Source organism: Acipenser ruthenus, chromosome 55, assembly GCF_902713425.1.
Source record: "Acipenser ruthenus chromosome 55, fAciRut3.2 maternal haplotype, whole genome shotgun sequence".
Classification (NCBI taxonomy): Eukaryota; Metazoa; Chordata; class Actinopteri; order Acipenseriformes; family Acipenseridae; genus Acipenser; species Acipenser ruthenus.
In genome coordinates, this window is record NC_081243.1 from 1,998,529 (window position 1) to 2,018,499 (window position 19,971).

The 19,971-nt window shown below is 43.0% G+C and overlaps 1 protein-coding gene across 2 annotated transcripts in view; it reads left to right on the forward strand.

Moving 5' to 3' along the window:
- The first annotated feature begins 9,212 nt into the window (after positions 1 to 9,212).
- LOC117401685 (biglycan) overlaps positions 9,213 to 19,971 on the forward strand; it is a 39,840-nt gene continuing 29,081 nt past the window's right edge. Inside the window, exon 1 of one of the 2 annotated variants that reach the window (XM_059017085.1) lies at positions 9,213 to 9,442. The gene's annotated coding sequence lies outside the window, so the exon portion shown is untranslated. The remainder of the gene's footprint in view (positions 9,443 to 19,971) is intronic. The other variant, XM_034002479.3, reaches the window with a different exon arrangement.

Below are 19,971 nucleotides of genomic sequence, written 5' to 3' on the forward strand. Positions count from 1 at the left end.
GTAACGGTATCTGAAGCAGGTACTTACCAGTGTTTATTCTAGGAGGGGAGAAAGAGTGAGCACGCTTTGTCCAGGGGATCCAGACGTTTGGTGTCAGAATTTGAATGAGGCCTCTAGTAGCCATTGGGAAAGGTTAGGAAAAAGTCACTCCACCTGACCTCGCTCTGACTGCCACAGCTCAGCCTGCCCTTGAACAAGTGGCCCTTAGACGGCTGGCGTTCTAAGACACTGTTTGCCAAGTTATACTATGCTGTAGGCCTAGAGCCATATACTTAACACAATATTGTAATCACCTCACAATTCAACGCAGCCCAGCACAGTTAAGACAACTTAATTACAAGGCAGGATTTAAATCCTAACTAGTCATTCATTCACTCCAACTACATAACCGGTATGTTACACAGATTCACAACTTAATCCTTTCAACAGACTAGCCTACTATTTACATTTACCCTATCCAAACGGCAATATATTGCCTCAATATACGTTGTGTTCTTGGTACAAGTTAGAAGAAACAATTGGGGCAACACGTGTGTTCTTTTAAGTCTTAGCCCTGAATATCAAAAGTGTCTTCCGACAGTCCAAAACTCACTGTCTCTGTTTTAACCCGACTCTTATCCCGAACGTTGTTTCCAGCATAAAATGAAACTCTTTTCTGCTGTTTTCCGACAGGTGGAATAGGTGCAATTTACATAAAAGTGGCGGGAAAACTATTCAGTATTTAAATGAGAAACCTATATGAAAACAGCTGGCAAACACGGCACAGAGCAATCTGGCATGTTATCCAATTAATGTAAATTGAATAAGTAACTGGTGTATTTTGGGGTGAAATCGTTTTGGGCCACCTATTTCAAAGTTGCTTCTCACAAAGGGGGAACCCCTTTACGTCCCCCATGTGTATTTATCCCATCTCAAATCGGATTTTGATATGAAAACAGCAGGCAAACATGGCAGAGATAGCAAGTTGGTATGGTATCCAATTAATTCAAATGTAATTAGTAACTGGGTTATTTCTGGTGTAAATTAAGCAACACTATCAATATAGCAAAGGTTTAACACTTCATTTACAGATCCATTTATTTCAGATTTACCTCCATCCATCAGGGTGCTGCTTAATTACAGATGAGCCTATGGCCAAACACAGACGTTCATGAAAGCAGGACAAAAATAAGATTTGACTAAATTTGTGGGGACATGTGACAGAGACATAATGAATCTTGGTTATAAATCTCCCTCCCGACCTGTGAGGGCACTGTGTAAAGGGAACAGAGTGCCCTGGACTGGATGGCCAGACAATTCATTCCCAGGGTAAGGCGGAAGTCAGCCATCTAGAAAGGGGGTGGAGCTATGGTACACTAAATTATTGACCCGGAAGGGAAACGATTTGGCAGCCACGGACTGGAGGAGAGGGTGCACTCGTTAACCAAGGGGGCGTGATTGACGGTATATAAGGGGATGTAGTGAGGTGATCTGTTCCTTTGTATGGTTAAATGCTGAACTGGAAGGAGAAAGCAAAATATATCGTAAGTGTTTTGTTTGTGTAAAATCTACTTGTTTGTTATTATTAGACAGCTAACAAGATCCGGAGCTGTTGCTACAGGCCAGCACAAACCCGGACAACACTGCACCTTGTTCACGATAAATTGTATTTACACCACGAGTACTACAGCACTCACTTTGGACTTGTGACCGTGTTTTGTGTATAAATGTGTGTTTTAAAATACCACGTATATATTTCGAGAATGAACCCATGGGTTTAACAGAGCAATACGCATCGCTCTGTATTACCTATTCCCTTTCTTCTTCACTGTTGTCATTAGACTTTGGATTATAAATAAACCATCACTTCTCCAGTACTGTGTTGTTTGTCCTTGTCTTGAGCACTGCATCACCTCTACACCTGTGCACTGCAAACCACTTTGCCACAGGACACCAGAACATGCTACCTAAAAAGAGGGCTGTCCTGGGTAAAGCGGAGGGTTGGTAGCATTACTACTACCAGTACTGCTACTACTACTACTAATAATAATAATAATAATATAATCATATTATAGTGATAATAACAACTTTTGAATATTTTTGAATATTGTATTTTCTATTGTAATACATGTCGCCATGGATAAAGGTGACAGCTAAATTTAAAAATAATAATAATAATGCAACTTTAACTTTTAACAAACTTCACAGACAACCTCCCTGAGGTTAAAAGGGAAGAGAAACGGTTTAATAAGTAATAAAAAATAAAATTCATCATAAAAAACACAGTAATATTTATCATATAATACAAAAAACGACTTTTAAAAATACGGATAGTGTGTTCCGCCATGTTGACAGTGACGTCACTGGTTGGAAAGACTCGACTGGCTACAGTTTTTAATAACAGAGATGGCGAATTTTAGAGAGCACAATGAAAATGACAATTCTGTGTCAGAATTTGACCAGCTAACCAGCTTTCCAGTGCCGTACGAATTCAAGCCCATCGTAGAGGGACTTATTATTACTATTAAAAAAAACGAAATCAGATTAAGAACATAAGAAAAGTTACCAAACGAGAGGAGGCCATTCGGCCCATCTCGTTTGGTTGTCAGTAGCTTATTGATCCCAGAATCTCATCAAGCAGTTTCTTGAAGGATCCCAGGGTGTCAGCTTCAACAACATTAATGGGGAGTTGGTTCTAGACCCTCACAATTCTCTGTGTAAAAAAGTGCCTCCTATTTTCTGTTCTGAATGCCCCTTTATCTAATCTCCATTTGTAACCCCTGGTCCTTGTTTCTTTTTTCAGGTCGAAAAAGTCCCCTGGGTCGACATTGTCAATACCTTTTAGAATTTTGAATGCTTGAATCAGATCGCCGTGTAGTCTTCTTTGTTCAAGACTGAATAGATTCAATTCTATTAGCCTGTCTGCATACGACATGCCTTTTAAACCTGGGATAATTCTGGTTGCTCTTCTTTGCACTCTTTCTAGAGCAGCAATATCCTTTTTGCTTCGAGAATGGAAGAAGATACAGGCGCGGAGAGGTAATGTTGATGGAATCAAAGAGCATTCTGCTGTTTTCCTGACTGGTGGAAAGGGTGAAATTGACTTAAAAGTGGTGGAGAAACAAACTTGTATGTAAATTGAAACACATAGGGTAACGATGCAAATGTACGGTGTCCATATTAGGACATCTTCGTACATCAGGCAAAAAGGAGTCATTATGTGCACTCTCCTCTGTAACTCCTTCCTCCAACCTCTGAAACTCCCTCCGTCATGCTCCATGCTCCCTCCTCCCTCCCACATCATTTTTGATGGTCTAAAGAGATCAGCCAATAAAGAACCATTTCCAACTTTTACACGTTTTCATTGGTTAGATTAAATGCCAGTCATATTACCCGGGAGACCAACTATGTAATTGAAAGGGGCGTATCTAACTAAACACATTCAACGTTTGAGAGCTGAAAAAAAGTAACAACAACAATAATAATAATAATAATAATAATAATAATAATAATAATAATAATAATAATAATAATAATAATAATAATATCTAAAGCTGAATTATCATTGTACATTTCAATGCAAGCCCAAAAAAGCATGTTAAATACACACTCATTTAAAAAATATATGCTCCTTAAAAGTATAACATTACAAGAATGTGTTCTGCACAAAAGCATATTATTAAAGTACCTTGCTCAAGGGTACAGCAGCAGTGTCCCCCCCCCCCCACCTGGGATTGAACCCACAACCCTCCGGTCAAGAGTCCTGACCACTACTCCACACTGCTGCCCCTATATATATATAGTGAACGACTTGTTCGTGGGTTGTAGGTATCCGAGGTATTTTTGAATACCAGGTGAATGATTGGGCAAGACACCGGAAGGGCAGCGGTGTGGAGTAGTGGTTAGGGCTCTGGACTCTTGACCGGAGGGTCGTGGGTTCAATCCCAGGTGGGGGACACTGCTGCTGTACCCTTGAGCAAGGTACTTTACCTAGATTGTTCCAGTAAAAACCCAACTGTATGAATGGGTTATTTTATGTAAAAAAATAATGTGATGTCTTGTAACAATTGTAAGTCGCCCTGGATAAGGGCATCTACTAGGAAATAAATAATAATAATAATAATAATAATAATAAAGTAGAATGCAAATAGTTTTTGTAGAATAACAAAAGTACTTCCAAAGAACATGAAACAAAGCTAATTATTTTCTTTTGAGTCCTTTTTGGACGAGAGGTCAGGTTCTAACCAGTCCCTCGTTGCCCTAACCTCCTCCGGTATGTAAAAATAGTTAAAGTCCTTATTTTTAATCCATAAGGTAATCAAACAATTGGTAATTTCTCCATTCTTTACAGGGTGATCTCCAATAGGCCCAGCAGGTGGCACTGTTCCCCAGAACAGTGCAAGAACACAGGTAGGTATACACAGTTGCCCTCTGGTGGACACTGGTCGCAGTTGCAGCTCCACAGGTAAGTATAGACAGTGTCCTCATTTTGGCAACCCTCAATGCATTTGCCATTTGTAATCCTTTGTCTGTTTTTACAGGTTCCTTAAAAGTTTGCCTGCTGGAGTCGTGCTTTTTAAACAGCCAGCCTGGTGTGCTCACAAATTAATAAACAGTTTGCAACACGTTTGCTTCCGTGGGTTTCTTCAAAGTCAGTAACAGTTCTTCAAAGTCAATAACAGTCCTTAAACACTTAAAACAGTCCTTCAACACGGTGTCTTTCAGGCATTTGTGGGAGTTCACTCCCAACTCGCTCCCCTGCATATAAAGCCGTGGCTGCACACACGCACAGGGTCATAAAAGTATTCAGAGTCCCGGGTACTACCTTAAACACGGCGTTTCTTCACCTGCTCACTGTTATCAGTAATTTAAAACACTGTCCCGTGTTTTATTTTTGACTACCACGGGATATTTTAAGTCACACTTTTCGCAGGCTGAGCGTTTCATTCAGTACTTCACTCAGCAGCCCCTCAAATCCGTAGTCGCGACGGACAGTGCAGGCTGTACCGACACACTCACAACAGTCACTATTAGGTTAGCCCCGATCCAGTTCACTAGAGCAAGTAGGTGTCACTCAGCGGTGAAAACTTTCTTTTCACCTCTTGAATGCTGCTATCCACAGTTCAGTACTCACTGCGTTTTATATTGCTCCTAGTAATCCCTTGCTTCACAGCGTTTTCTATTGCTCCTTGCAATTCTTCACTTCTACTTCTGGGCAATGCAGTCCCTTTTTCCTACCTTTCGAAATCTTCTTCTTGGGAAGCGTTGAAGTGATTGATCTGACACTTGGTAGATATCATCAGCAACCAAACCCGCTTCAACTTTGCGAAGCAGAAGATGCTGCAATAAAGTTTACTATCAAAATGGCTGCCAGAAATTATACAGAAACGCGCCCCTAACAGCAAACTGCTTTTACTTGAAAGCTGTTTGACCAACAAACTCCAAACTTGGTAGGCATCGTCAGGGTGACAATGGAATACAAATATGTCAAAATGATGATGTTTTGTAAAACAATATGGCCACCATACGTACATTTACATCTTAAATTTAAAACTCAGTTGAAAAACGGTTTGCTTGACTATCTCAAAATTTCACAAGCATCATCCGTGTCATTGTATCAATACAACTGACTTTTAAAAAAATGGTGTTGACCTGAACCAAAATGGCCGTCTGACACATTTTCCAAATCTTCTTGGGAACCGGTGAAGTGATTGATCTGAGTCTTCAAGTTTTGGAACGCAGAAGTTGCTGTGATAAAATTTTATATAAAAATACTGCCACCAAATTTGACGAAACGCGCAACACACTGCTTCTGCTCGAAAACCATTTTACCAACTTACACCCAACTTGGTAGGCCTCATCCTGGGGACAATGGAATTCAAATATGGCAAAATGGTGTTATTTCGTAAAACAAGATGGCAGCCAGACCTACATTTCGTTCTTAAATTTAAAACCGCTTCACGTGAACACGGTGTAGTTAATTAACTCCAAAGTTGACAAGCATCATTCCTGTGTCAATACAATTGACTTTTTCAAAAATGGTGTTTGTGCATAAACCAATATGGCTACATGATGTATTTTTTTAAAAACCTTTCAAAATCTTAGGTCAAATGTAAAACTAGCAGATAGTTTAATGATTACTATGGAACACATATAGGAAACCATATGTGCTCTATCCGAAAATGACTTTGCCTGCAACCTTTGACCTCTCCTTAAGTTAAAATGTAAAACTAGCTTATAACTCCTTACAGAGTGTATATAGGTTAATGGTTACTATAGAAGACATTTAGGAACCCATATATGCTCTATTCAAAAATTACCTTGATCGTGATCTTTGACTTCTCCTTAAGGTTAAATGTAAAATGAGCTTATAGCTCCTTACAGTGTGTAGATAGGGTCATGGTTACTATGGTGTTTAAAGTTATGAAGCATCGTGAGATAATGAACTAATGTAGTATTTTGAATTGAAACTGCTCCATAAAACGGATCTGTTGCTGACACTTGTGCTGCAATGCTACAGCTTGCCAAAATTTCCAACTGGTACTGAGCTTATTATTATTATTATTATTATTATTATTATTATTATTATTATTATTATTATACTTTTTCCAGCTCTCAAGCGCTGAATGTGTTTAGTTAGCTACGCCCCATTCAGTTATGTAGCTGGTCTCCCGGATAATATGACTGGCATTTAATCTAACCAATGAAAACGTGCAAAAGCTGGAAACGGTTCTTTATAGACTGATCTCTTCAGACCAGCAAAAATGATGTCAAGGTAGGAGGGAGCATGGAGCATGACGGAGGGAGGAGGGAGGAGGGAGTTTCAGGGGAGTGAGGAAGGAGTTTCAGAGGAGGGAAGAGGGAGTTTCACAGGAGGGAGGAGGAAGTTTCACAGGAGGGAGGAGGGAGTTCCAGGGGAGGGAGGAGGGAAGGGGAGGAAGGAGGGAGGAGGGAGTTTCACAGGAGGGAGGAGGGAGTTTCAGGGGAGGGAGGAGGGAGTTTCATAGAAGGGAGGAGGGAGTTTCAGAGGAGGGAGGAGGGAGTTTCATAGGAGGGAGGAGGGAGTTTCACAGGAGGGAGGAGGGAGTTCCAGGGTGGGAGGAGGGAGTTTCACAGGAGGGAGGAGGGAGTTTCAGAGGAGGGAGGAGGGAGTTTCATAGGAGGGAGGAGGGAGTTTCAGAGGAGGGAGGAGGGAGTTTCATAGGAGGGAGGAGGGAGTTTCAGAGGAGGGAGGAGGGAGTTTCACCGGAGGGAGGAGGGAGTTCCAGGGGAGGGAGGAGGGAATTTCAGGTGAGGGAAGAGGGAGTTTCAGAGGAGGGAGGAGGGAGTTTCACAGGAGGGAGGAGGAAGTTTCACAGGAGGGAGGAGGGAGATTCAGGGGAGGGAGCACATAACGACTCCTTTTTGCCTGATGTATGAAGATCTCTTAATATGGACACCATACTAATGACAGTTTTTATGTCATTCCAGGATGTCAAACAATGCACATGTGGGAATGAAAGGTAGAATAGGCAGAGTAAACTGAACAGACGTGGAGAAAGACAGATAAAAGAGCCATGCGCGTAATGGAAGAAATAAATGAAGCCAGTGCATCAGAACAACAGAGCGAAACCCAAGAACAAATAGCACAGGAGGGGAGGGGGTCTCTCTGACCCTGTGTATAATACATAGAATACAATTATAAATACATACATCAAGCCCACAGTGTCATTCATTTGCATAACCATTACATTAAGCTTCTCATGACCATGCAAAGGATGCTGATGTCTCTTGAGTGTCCTGAATGCATGTTTACAACATAGGTTTGTATGTCATGTACTATTGCATACATTCACAACTGTGTTTTACAGATATCATATTATGGGCTGGGGACCCTAACATTCAGTATAGACTACACTGTGCAAACTACAGTACACTTATATATAATGTATTTATTTTACAGTGATAACAGTAGAGACACCAAAAGACAACAACAGATTGAATTGTACATTATGTAAGGTACGTGTGTTCTGATTCTGACTATGAATACTCACTTCGACCTCATCAACCCATTTCATTTTTGCATCGAGGTAAGTTAATTAGGTACCCATGTCATTTTTTGCGACTGTTCTCATTCTTCTGGGACATATTTGCGTTTTGTTCGGCAGGAAAAACAGTCAGAAAGTTAAATCACCGCCACAGAAGCCCTCATAGACGGTCGGAAAAGCTTTGATATTCAGGGATATAGACAATAGACAAATTATACACACACACACACACACACACACACACACACACACTGAGACACACACACACACTGAGACACACACTGAGACATCAACACACACACACACTGAGACACACACACACACTGAGACACACACACACACACACACACTGAGACACACACACACACACACACTGAGACACACACACACACACTGAGACACACACACACACACACACTGAGACACACACACACACACACACACACACTGAGACACAGACACACACACTGAGACACACACACACACACACTGAGACACACACACACACTGAGACACACACTGAGACATCAACACACACACACACTGAGACACACACACACACTGAGACACACACACACACACACACTGAGACACACACACACACACACACTGAGACACACACACACACACACACACACACATACACACACACACACTGAGACACACACACACACACACACACACACTGAGACACAGACACACACACTGAGACACACACACACACACACACTGAGACACACACACACACTGAGACACACACACTGAGACACACACACTGAGACACACACACACACTGAGACACACACACACTGAGACACACACACACACACTGAGACACACACACACACACACACACACTGAGACACACACACACACACATACACACACTGAGACACACACACTGAGACACACACACACACTGAGACACACACACTGAGACACACACACACTGAGACACACACACACACACTGAGACACACACACTGAGACACACACACACACACACACACACACTGAGACACTGAGACACACACACACACTGAGACACACACACACACACTGAGACACACACACACGCACCCTCTGCTAGTTCCATTAAACATGGAAAACTGAAGGAAAAAAATGTAGCCAACACTTTCATTTCAATATTAAGTTTTTTCTCTCCCTCTCTCTCTCTCTCTCTCTCTCTCTCATCACTTCACAAAGGCGCAGGAGGACTCGTTTATGAAAAGGGGCTGGTTTAATTCGAAGGCATGTCACTTTTTTCTTTACTGTTCTTTCAGCGACTGCAGTACAAGTTCGCAACTCCTATTCTGCGGGCAGAGCCGAGGAGAGTTGAAAACCGACAGGGAGCGAAGAAACTGAAGAACAGAGCTCCGCTAACTCCGTGACAGGGCAGGAACACGCACCTTCTCAACACAACACACGAGGCAAAGGTAGTTACTTTGTACATGTTTTTTGTTTACTGTGGTCGACCGTCTTTGAGGGATTATTTTATAAAGAAATATGCTGTAGAAAAGGGAGTAAAGAAATTTGAACACAAGAAATAAAATTGATTTTGATGGTTATGTTGGTTATTGCGGTGTAAGTAAATATAGTTTTATCACATTAATGTGAAGACATTTATCAGAAAAAAAAATCCTGGTCGTTGAATATAGACATTTGAACTATATATATATATATATATATATATATATATATATATATATATATATATATATATATATATATATATATATATATATATATATAATTTCAAGGGATCAGCAAATAAAATCATATTACCAGTAATTCTTATTGTCTTATAAGTCCGTTTTTATTGAAATACAAATTTAAAATACAGTACAATGAAACATATTATACATTTAATATGTACTGTTGAAACAGACTTTTCGTGTTCAGTGAATTTGTATTATAAGAAGTCATTTACAATAAGCGACTGCTCAATTTCTCCTGTGTTACGCGGATTTCTGTACCCCATAGAATTGTGTATCCCCGCATGATCCCATGCCTGTGCAGATGCAGTTTTTCAAAGCTGGACGTGGGTGCGCGATATTCCTGTGCCCGAGTCCCGCTGTGCTATCAAGCACTGCCACTGAGTTCTGCTGCAGCTTGCAACAAATATTCAAAACAAGACCAAACTAATTGTGTAGCAAAATAAAACACCACATTTAACATGATTTTCTACAGTATGCTCAGCCTCCTGCGTTGCTGAATACACGAAACCCTTGATTAAAAGTAACATTATAAAACTGTAGTGTATTTCTTTTAAAACACATGTTAATTTTATACAGAAACACCAAGCGTTCATGTATAGCGATCTTGATCTACTCAGTCGTCAAATCTAGGGTGTACAGAAATCTGCGTCACCCCCTTGATATTGTAGCGTGCACGGGGGGAGTCAGCTGGTAGGTCACACGCAAAGAGATAAGCCCTCTTCAGTACAGCGGTATGGGCGCTATGCTTTAATGCGAGAGGTTGCAGGTTTGCGCCCGCCCTCCGCCTGTGTGTGGATTATTATCACTATTAGTTTATTTAGCAGACACCTTTATCCAAGGCGACTTACAGAGACTTGGGTGTGTGAACTATGCATCAGCTGCAGAGTCACTTACAACTACGTCTCACCCGAAAGGCAGAGCACAAGGAGGTGAAGTGACTTGCTTAGGGTCACACAGTGAGACAGTGGGTGAGGTGGGATTTGAACTGGGGACCTCTTAGTTACAAGCCTGTTTCTTTAACCACTGGACCACACAGCCTCCTAGTTAGGGTGGTAGGCATCTAAGGGAAGATTTGTCAGAGCGAAAATGAAGATCATAGGTCACATGGTGTGGTGGCCATATTGGATTTTTCAAGAATTTTGGACAATTTAAAAAAATCTTCTTCTCCGAACAGGTTTACAGCAGAGATCTGAAACTTGGTGCACATACTCTCCCCGTAAAAAAAAAAACATGGCCACCGTGAGCCAATCAAATTTCAGCTATGGTCAATTTGCATATATTGCAGTGTTTCTCTATGGTACAATGTGGTAGAGTGAAGAAACTTCATACAATAGTAGAGGACTATGGGAAATTAATGTAAAAAAAAGAATGAAGTTGACTGGTGTGGCGGAGTGTCCCACCCCTATATATGTGTGCTGTTTCTTATTATTTGTAGTATTATTATAAAACCAGCACAATACTTGTTTGTTTCTGTTTGGTTGACCAACGTGCCCCTTTTGTTTTTTGTTTGTTTAAATATTTTGTTAGATTACAAAATATTGCGTTCTGTATTGGTTATAATTTCTTGAAAGAGGGAGCGATTATCATCTTTTAAATGGTATCAATATATTTATTGAGCAAGATGTGTAAGTGAGTTTCAAACAAACCGAAAAAGGAGACTATACTGTGAATAAGGAATCGGGAATAAGTAACCAACTTCCAGGTGGTACAGAGGCGCTTTGATTTCTCACACATGTTTGTGTTTGACAAATTGGGGAACGGTAGCCTTGTGGTTTCCTATAAGTTACCGATCTTGGGTGCCGCACAATGCGCTCGGACCCCTTTCCCTTTTTTAACTTTTTTTTTTTGTTTGTTTTTGCCATGTGATGGGGTGCCTGCCCGCCCCCTATATTTTGTGTTATTATTATCATTTTTACTGTTGTTTTCATTATTGTTTCATTATAATTATTGTGGTTTTCATTATTTGTGATTGTATTATTGAGGGGGTTAAATTCCTCCCTGCAAAATACATGTGAGAATGTGGCTGGACCCTTAATTTGCTAATTGTTAATTATTGATTAATTGGGCTCCAGCCACAGACTATAAAAGCCAGGAGGAATGTTTGGTTTGGCGTGGTGAGACACAGAGAGTAAGTGTTAGCTGTAAAACTGGAGATAGAGGTACTTGTTTAATCTGATTTATTTGTTCCAGTGTTTTGTGTTTGTACCATTTGTTTGGCTGTTGTTCCTTTTTATTTTGTGTTTTCGTAAATAAAAATTGTTTGTTTCCCTGCATTTTCCTGACTCTGAGTCTTCCCTCTGTGGCTATCCTCTCACATGCCATTTTTAATATATTTTTTTAAATTTTTGTTCTTTTTATTTTTTTTTGTGTGTTTCTTTAATTTGAGATACGTGGCTACTGTAGTGATCCAGCGATGGGGTTACTAAATAACCCCGGGGGTCAAAATTTTGGATCCTGGGCTCCCGAGTGGCGCATCCTGTAAAGGCGCTCCACATGGAGTGTAGGATGTGCCCTATAGCCTGGACGTCGCCGGTTCGAGTCCAGGCTATTCCTTTGCCGACCGAGGACGGGAGCTTCCAGGGGGCGGCACTCAATTGGCCGAGCGTCGCCCGGGGGGAGGGAGGGTTAGGTCGGCTAGGGTGTCCTTGGCTCACCGCGCACCAGCGACCCCTGTAGTTCTGGCCGGGCAACTGCAGGAGGAGCTGCGTTGTCCTCCGACGCTGTAGCTCTTGGGTGGCTGCCTGGTGAGTCCACAGTGTGAAAAAAAAGCGGTCGGCTGACGACACATGCTTTGGAGGACAGCTCGTCTTCGCCCTCCTGAGTCAGGGCAGTGGTGGTAGCGGTGAGTTGAGCCTAAAAATAATTGGCCATTTCAAATTGGGGAGAAAATAATAAAAAATAATTGGCAACGACTAAATTATTAAAAAAATAAATAAAAAAAATAATAATTTGGATCCAAACATAGCCCTCCTGTCTGTCGGTCTCTGTCTGTCTGTCTGTCTGTCTGTCTGCTTGTCTGTATGTCTGTCTGTGCCCCCCAGCCCCACAGATCTGTCCTTTATTGCTTGAAGCAGTTAACTGCAATGTTTTTGCTGTGCTGTCATTTCCCGGAAACTTTAAATAAGCGAGTGCTGCTATAAATGATCTGGCACTCTTTACGTCAATGCCACAGGCACTGAAGTGGTGGGGAGAGAACGGCCCGATTGCTCTCTCTAAATTACAGCCGTGTGTTGGGGAGACTGGTAATTTGCCTCAGGACCGGACACACCCTATGGTTAGGTAACTGGGAGGGAAGGAGAAACGGAGACCAGTGAGACAATGGAAAGAGACGGCAGACCAGTCCACTATTACTCCAGTTCTAATGGACCCATCATTATGAGCAACAGATAGACCCCCTATATCGGATATTGTCAGTACAATCTGCTAAATAATGTGAACACCAAGTCTCGTGACAATTTGGAGACCCGCTTATCCAATTGTCATGAAACTTGGCATTGACATTATTCAGCATCAGATATAGAGAATATCACATTGAGGGGATATAGGCAGTGTCTGTCTGTCCGCACATCCGTCCGTCTTTATATCACACTTACATTTTTGCATGTATCTGAGGAGCAGATTGTCAGATTGTGATTAAACATGTCATAGCCATTTCTTACACTATCCAGTTCTGTATATACTGTTGCTATTCGTCTTGGTCATCAGCTCTTTCATCACACTGAGAGCTTTTGAATTGCTCTAGTTTTGAATTGGAAGGCTCCAGTTAGGGTTCCGGAAGATTAAATAAGACACATCAAAAGGATTAGTAATTCATTCATTCATTGGATTGTTCATCTCAGTTGTGTCTCCATCAAGTTTTGAGTCACATGGTGCTTTTTTCAGAAGCTGTGAGCTGGCGACCTCACATCCTGTTTACTGTCTGGCGCCCCAGGGTCAGAGGTCAATGGGTAAATTCCAGTGTTTATGGTGATTTATTTGTCACAGTTATAAGGAGAGAAGTGTGTGGTCTACATACTGTATATATTTATATATGTGTGTGACAGAAATATAATGAGTTTTGGTTGTAAATCTCCCTCCCGACCTGTGAGGGCGCAAAGCAGCAAAAGGGAAAGGCTTTGGACGGACAATTCTTTCCCTGGTACAGGAAGTCGGTCAGTCTGGAAGAAGGCAAGACTCTGTTGCAGGAATGTATTGACCCGGAAGGGAAACGAGGTAGCAGCTGCAGACAGTAAAGGCAGCTGCAATCGTTTACCAAGGGGTCATGCAGAATGGCATAAAGGGGCTGGAGAATCATAAATCTTTTCCTTCGCTTGGTTCAGAGAAGCACGGAACTGGAATGACGGGAGAGTTCCCAAATAATTGTAAAATAATTAGTGAGTGTTTTGTTTATTTGTAGCACTGTTAGTAATTGTCTTTTGTTTGTAAATTCACTAGACGGCTAACACGTCTCCAGAGATGTCACCTTGGGCCAGCACTACCCGGAACAACAACACCACAGTCACTGTTATTTGTTATCACCCACCTCGAGCAATACTGCACGCACCCAGACTGGTGATTTGTGTTCGTAGTATTGTGGGAGCGGATAACGTGTTATTATTTGTTTTGTTTTGCAAATCATTATTATCATTTTCCTGCCGAGCTTTACACATTGGGGTGTATTGCCGGAGGATTATTGTTTGGTCGCCAAATAAAGATCCCTTTTCCAAATCGGATTACAGTTTCCATTTGTGATTATTTCTGCACTGCATCACCTCTGCACCTGTTCTACTCAGCAGCCACTTTGCCACAATGTGGTATCAAAAGAACCTTCTTGAATTACTTGACCATACGATATGCATTTCAAGATTGTCGCCGTTGCTGAGAAGTCATATTTTGATTTCCGTTACATGAGAGTATATGTTTAAACTTCATGCTGATTTGAACGGCTCTCGCCAAGATAAGCACCAATTAATACGTAGCTTTCCAGTAAACTAATGTGATCCATCTGCGTCGCCATTCATTTGTATTTCCTTCCATCTGATGATGTAGATATCCTTCTGCCTGGTGTTGATGGCTGAAGTGTAATGCTGGCTCCAGGGATCAGCTTATTTTGCCTCCCTGGTGCATCAGCACACACAACGGCTGCGATGCTGGCTCCGGAAATCAACCACAGTGCATTCTCCCCCGCGCATCAGCATGACAACTGTTTGGATTGAGCTAAGTAGGGTACATCGGTGTTTCGTCAACTAGCCCACGACACCTCAGGAGGGCTCAACAGTGATTTTGGCATCCCAGCATCACCACCCTCCATCCCTCACTCAACTCAGCCCAGCTTACTTACCTGTACATCAGCGTTTCATTCTTTCTATTGTGCCCAACCAGAATCTTTCCGTCTCAACCACAGCCAGTTGCTGCTCCTCTCTGCTGCTTCAGATAAGTTCTTTACTGTGCAACGCAACTCTTGGCCACTGAATCCAATGTCTCTGAGAAACTGGCTTGTAGAGTGTGCCACAAATCCTCCACTGAATACACTTTCCATCCTCGCAGTTCCGCTTCAGCGGCTAGTTGAGCACACTGCAGTTTCTTCCTCTCATAGGCCTCATCTACAGCATCTTCCTATGGCACTGTCAACTCTATGAGGTGAACAAGGCGTGCTGATCCAGACCACAAGACAATATCAGGTCAAAGGTTAGTGGTGGCAATCTCAGGTGAAAAAATAAAGCCGTTGACCAACATCTGCCAGCAATTTCCAGTCTCTAGCAGCATCCAGTTGTCCTGGGCGAGGCTTGGTTTTAACACCTTTTCTTGGCAGTTGCTCTCCTGGGCGGAGGAATGTTGTCTTTTGTGTGTAATGTTTTGATGGAACTGGCAACTTATTGGTCATGTTACGCTTGTCTTCCAATGCCAAACATCGCAGCACCTGGTCATGGCACCAAGTAAACCGTCCTTGGCTAAGAGCCACCTCATCCTGTCAAAATGTGCCTTGATGTTGCAGGTGATGAACACAAAGGACATGAGGGAGCCTCTCCTACCCAAAGGTTTAGGTTCTGTGGTGATGGGAGAACATCATATGTTGACCTGATGAGGAAACTGATCCTGCTCTGTTCCATTGTCCATAAGTCTTGCCAGCCAATCTTGCGTTGTTCCACACTCTCCCATCTCATCCATTCTCCCTGCTTGGCCTGGGAAATGGCCTTTATACACCTCATCCTCTCCTCCTGCTTTTGCACCTCGTTGACTACCAGCTTCCTCCTTTGAGCTGGGGCTGCCTTGTGCCATGTAGGAGGAGCTGAACCGAGACCAAGACCCCCTCTTCCATGCTGAACTTGCCCCATGATATCACCAATTCGAAGGGCAGCCTTTGCATCTTCTGCAGCTTTCTTTGCCGCCTACTTTCTTCCAGTTTTCAACACATGTGCTGCCTCCCTTACGCATTTGTTGCGTGACTCTATTAATGTAATTTCAGGTTGGATCTTTGTGCACTTAAACCCCTCAGTTAGAGCGGAGACTGGTAGCTGCAGTATTACTTTACCATAAATTCCCACTCTGCTGAGGCAGCGTGGAACTCCCAACCATTTCCTGACGTATGAACTGATTAAAGCTTCCAGTTTCTCTACTGTTCCCAGGTGGCTTGAATCCTGCAGGCCCACTCATGCAATTTCATTTTCAGGTGCATCCATTTAGTTTTCATGTGAGCGCCATGTTTAATATCTGTCTCATAATGCTGAACAGCATATTGAACACTGAAGATGGCGCTCACATTTAAAGAAAGACCTTAAAAACAGGATTCGATACACATGGTAAAAATAATGTGGCAATAGACATGTTCCTGCAAATGTACCCTTGTAGGTAACAGACCCATCGCAGACCCCTATGCTGCTGTACAAGGGCACTGTCTGAATCATTGCTGGTGCCACTGCATAAAATTTGAATATATTTAGATTTATATAGTTGTAAGTGATGAGACATTTCCCTAAAACTCAAATTACCTCACTGAGAACAGAGCGGTCTTTGATGGTGGAAACATTTTCAGCTTGTCTCCATTTCCTCCCAGTATTCCCACTAATGAGGTCACCAGTGCACCTGTAGCATGTTTGCTCTCCGTCCAGCTTGGCGGACAGACAGACAGAGGCAGGTGGCTGAAAGGTAATCTAGAATCCAGCTTTGTGTGTGCATGAAGGACGTCGTGCTCATGGGACCAACACTAAGCACAGGAAAAGCTACTTCACATTAATAGATTGAACTGCAACCAAAAATGGCTAGACTGGAAAAAAGACTGAATAAAAAGAAAAGATAAGAAAGTAGACTGTTCGCTACTTTCAAGACCATAACAAGTTATAATTATATGGTGAATGTGGTCACACGTATGTTAAGTCACACACTTTTTCAATATATCTAGGGAACCGCTTTTCCAATTGTCATGAAACTTATTATTGATATTATTTAGCATCCGTTCTAGAGCATACCAGATTCTGAGGGTATTTGCAAGCGTCTGTCTGTCTGTCTGTACATCCATCTGTCTCTATGTCTCACTTCAATGTTAACGTGTATTTGGAGATCACAAGAAATTATTCCACATACAGTAAATCAGTCAGTTTAATATACTTCACCATGATAGTAACACAGCATGTGCTTACCTAATGACATCTTTAATACCATGTATCCAATTTTCATTAAACCATTCATTGCCTTTTCCTATTCTATATTTTTCTGTTCATCCTGATATACGGCTTTTTCTTCCCACTGAGAGCTGGTTTCTGTCTGAAGTTGTTTCCTCCGTTGTTTTGGCTGGGCAGTCATTTTCCTTTCTGCAGACTCTGCAAGTGTGTGCACACAGTATAATTTAGGAGCTATTTTTAAGAGAGAATTGCAGTTCTGTTCACACCAAACATACCCGATCGCAACCAAGCAACTTATTTCAAGTTTATTTTAAATGACAAAGTTTAAGTCTTTCCTGCCCATCTGGTTTCACACATACCTAGAGAAGTGCTTGTCCGATTGTGTTGAAACTAAAGACTGATGTTTTAGTTGAGTTTCTTCACTTTGTACCCGCAGGGTCAGTACAGGTACAACTCAATAGTATAGTACTAATAGAAAGAGAGCCCTGAGTAGACCAGACTCAGTAAATAACAATACAATACAACAGTAAAATAATTCCAAACAATTACTATACATCCAAAGTGATAACGCTGGAGTGCAAATTAAGCTGGATAACTGACATGCCTGCATGAAAACAATGGGGTGTGAGCAATACTGTGGAACACCCTGTGTGCGTGCGTGTGTGTGTCAGTGTGTGTCTCATTGTGTGTGTGTCTCAGTGTTTCTCTGTGTGCATGTTTGTGTGTGTGTCTCGGTGTGTATGTGTCTCAGTGTGTGTGTGTGTGTCTCAGTGTGTCTCTGTGTGGTCTCAGTGTGTGTGTCAATGTATGTGTGTATCTCAGTGTGCGTGTGTCTCAGTGTGCATGTGTCTCAGTGTGTATGTGTCTCTGTGTGTGTGTGTGTCAGTGTGTGTCAATGTGTGTGTGTTTGTCTCAGTGTGTGTGCCTCAGTGTGTGTGTGTGTGTCTCAGTGTGTGTGTGTGTGTGTGTGTCTCAGTGTATGTGTGTGTGTGTCTCAGTGTATGTGTGTGTGTGTGTGTGTGTCTGTGTGTACAAACACGTGATGACATCTCTGTATTCCGTACAGTCCACTACTCCGTTTCTTTAAAAGAGTATTGACAGCTGCTCAAGTCTCCCTTCTAAGTACCTTTTGGGTGGTCTAAAAAGGCAGAGCCTTCCCCTTTCACAGTCTGATAGCAATCTCGTGGCTTCCCCTAACAATCCCACACAATGAACTGGCAGTGATCAGCCTGACAGCATGGGAAAGACACTGTACTGCTCTGTGTAGGGCTTACTGTAGCAAAGTACATCATCACAAGCTGCACTGGGACCTGCAGCAGTCAAGCAGTTAGGAAGCAGCCTCTCATTTCTGACTTTCACCTTCCTCAGGGGCCTGGCTCGTTGTATCAAACATTGCATTTGAACAAATGACTCAGTAATGTCTGGATTGTGTCATTATGTACAATGCGAAAGAAGAAAGGAAGGAGGGAATGAAGAATGGAGAGGGAGACAGAAAAAGAGGAAGGGAATGCGAGATGAGGCCATCCCATCAGTGCTCACATGGTTCTTAGAAGCTGATTGATCTCAAAACTTTGTCAAATCGGTTCTTGAAGGACCCCAGTGGTTCAGCATCAACATGGCTCGGTAACCCTAGGTAACTCCACTCCATCCCTCAGTTCCCAACTGTGTCCTCTGGTTTCTGGCTCTGGTTCTGGTTTCTTCTCCGATGACTCTAATACACAGATCCCCCCTCCCTCCCCCGGTGACTCTAATCCACACACACCCCTCCCCCTGTGACTCTGATCCACACACACCCCTCCCCCGGTGACTCTAATCCACACACACCCCTCCCCCGGTGACTCTAATCCACACACACCCCTCCCCCTGTGACTCTAATCCACACACACACCTCCCCCGGTGACTCTAATACACACACACCCCTCCCCCGGTGACTCTAATCTACACACACCCCTCCCCCGGTGACTCTAATCCACACACACCCCTCCCCTTCTGACTCTAATCCACACACACCCCTCCCCCGGTGACTCTAATCCACACACACCCCTCCCCCGGTGACTCTAATCCACACACACCCCTCCCCCTGTGACTCTAATCCACACACAAACCTCCCCCGGTGACTCTAATACACACACACCCCTCCCCCGGTGACTCTAATCCACACACACCCCTCCCCCGGTGACTCTAATACACACACACCCCTCCCCCGGTGACTCTAATCCACACACACCCCTCCCCCGGTGACTCTAATCCACACACACCCCTCCCCCTGTGACTCTAATCCACACACACCCCTCCCCCGGTGACTCTAATACACACACACCCCTCCCCCGGTGACTCTAATCCACACACACCCCTCCCCCGGTGACTCTAATACACACACACCCCTCCCCCGGTGACTCTAATACACACACACCCCTCCCCCGGTGACTCTAATACACACACACCCCTCCCCCGGTGACTCTAATCCACACACACCCCTCCCCCGGTGACTCTAATCCACACACACCTCTCCTCCTGTGACTCTAATCCACACACACCCCTCCCCCGGTGACTCTAATCCACACACACCCCTCCCCCGGTGACTCTAATCCACACACACCCCTCCCCCGGTGACTATAATCCACACACACCTCCTCCGGTGACTCTAAT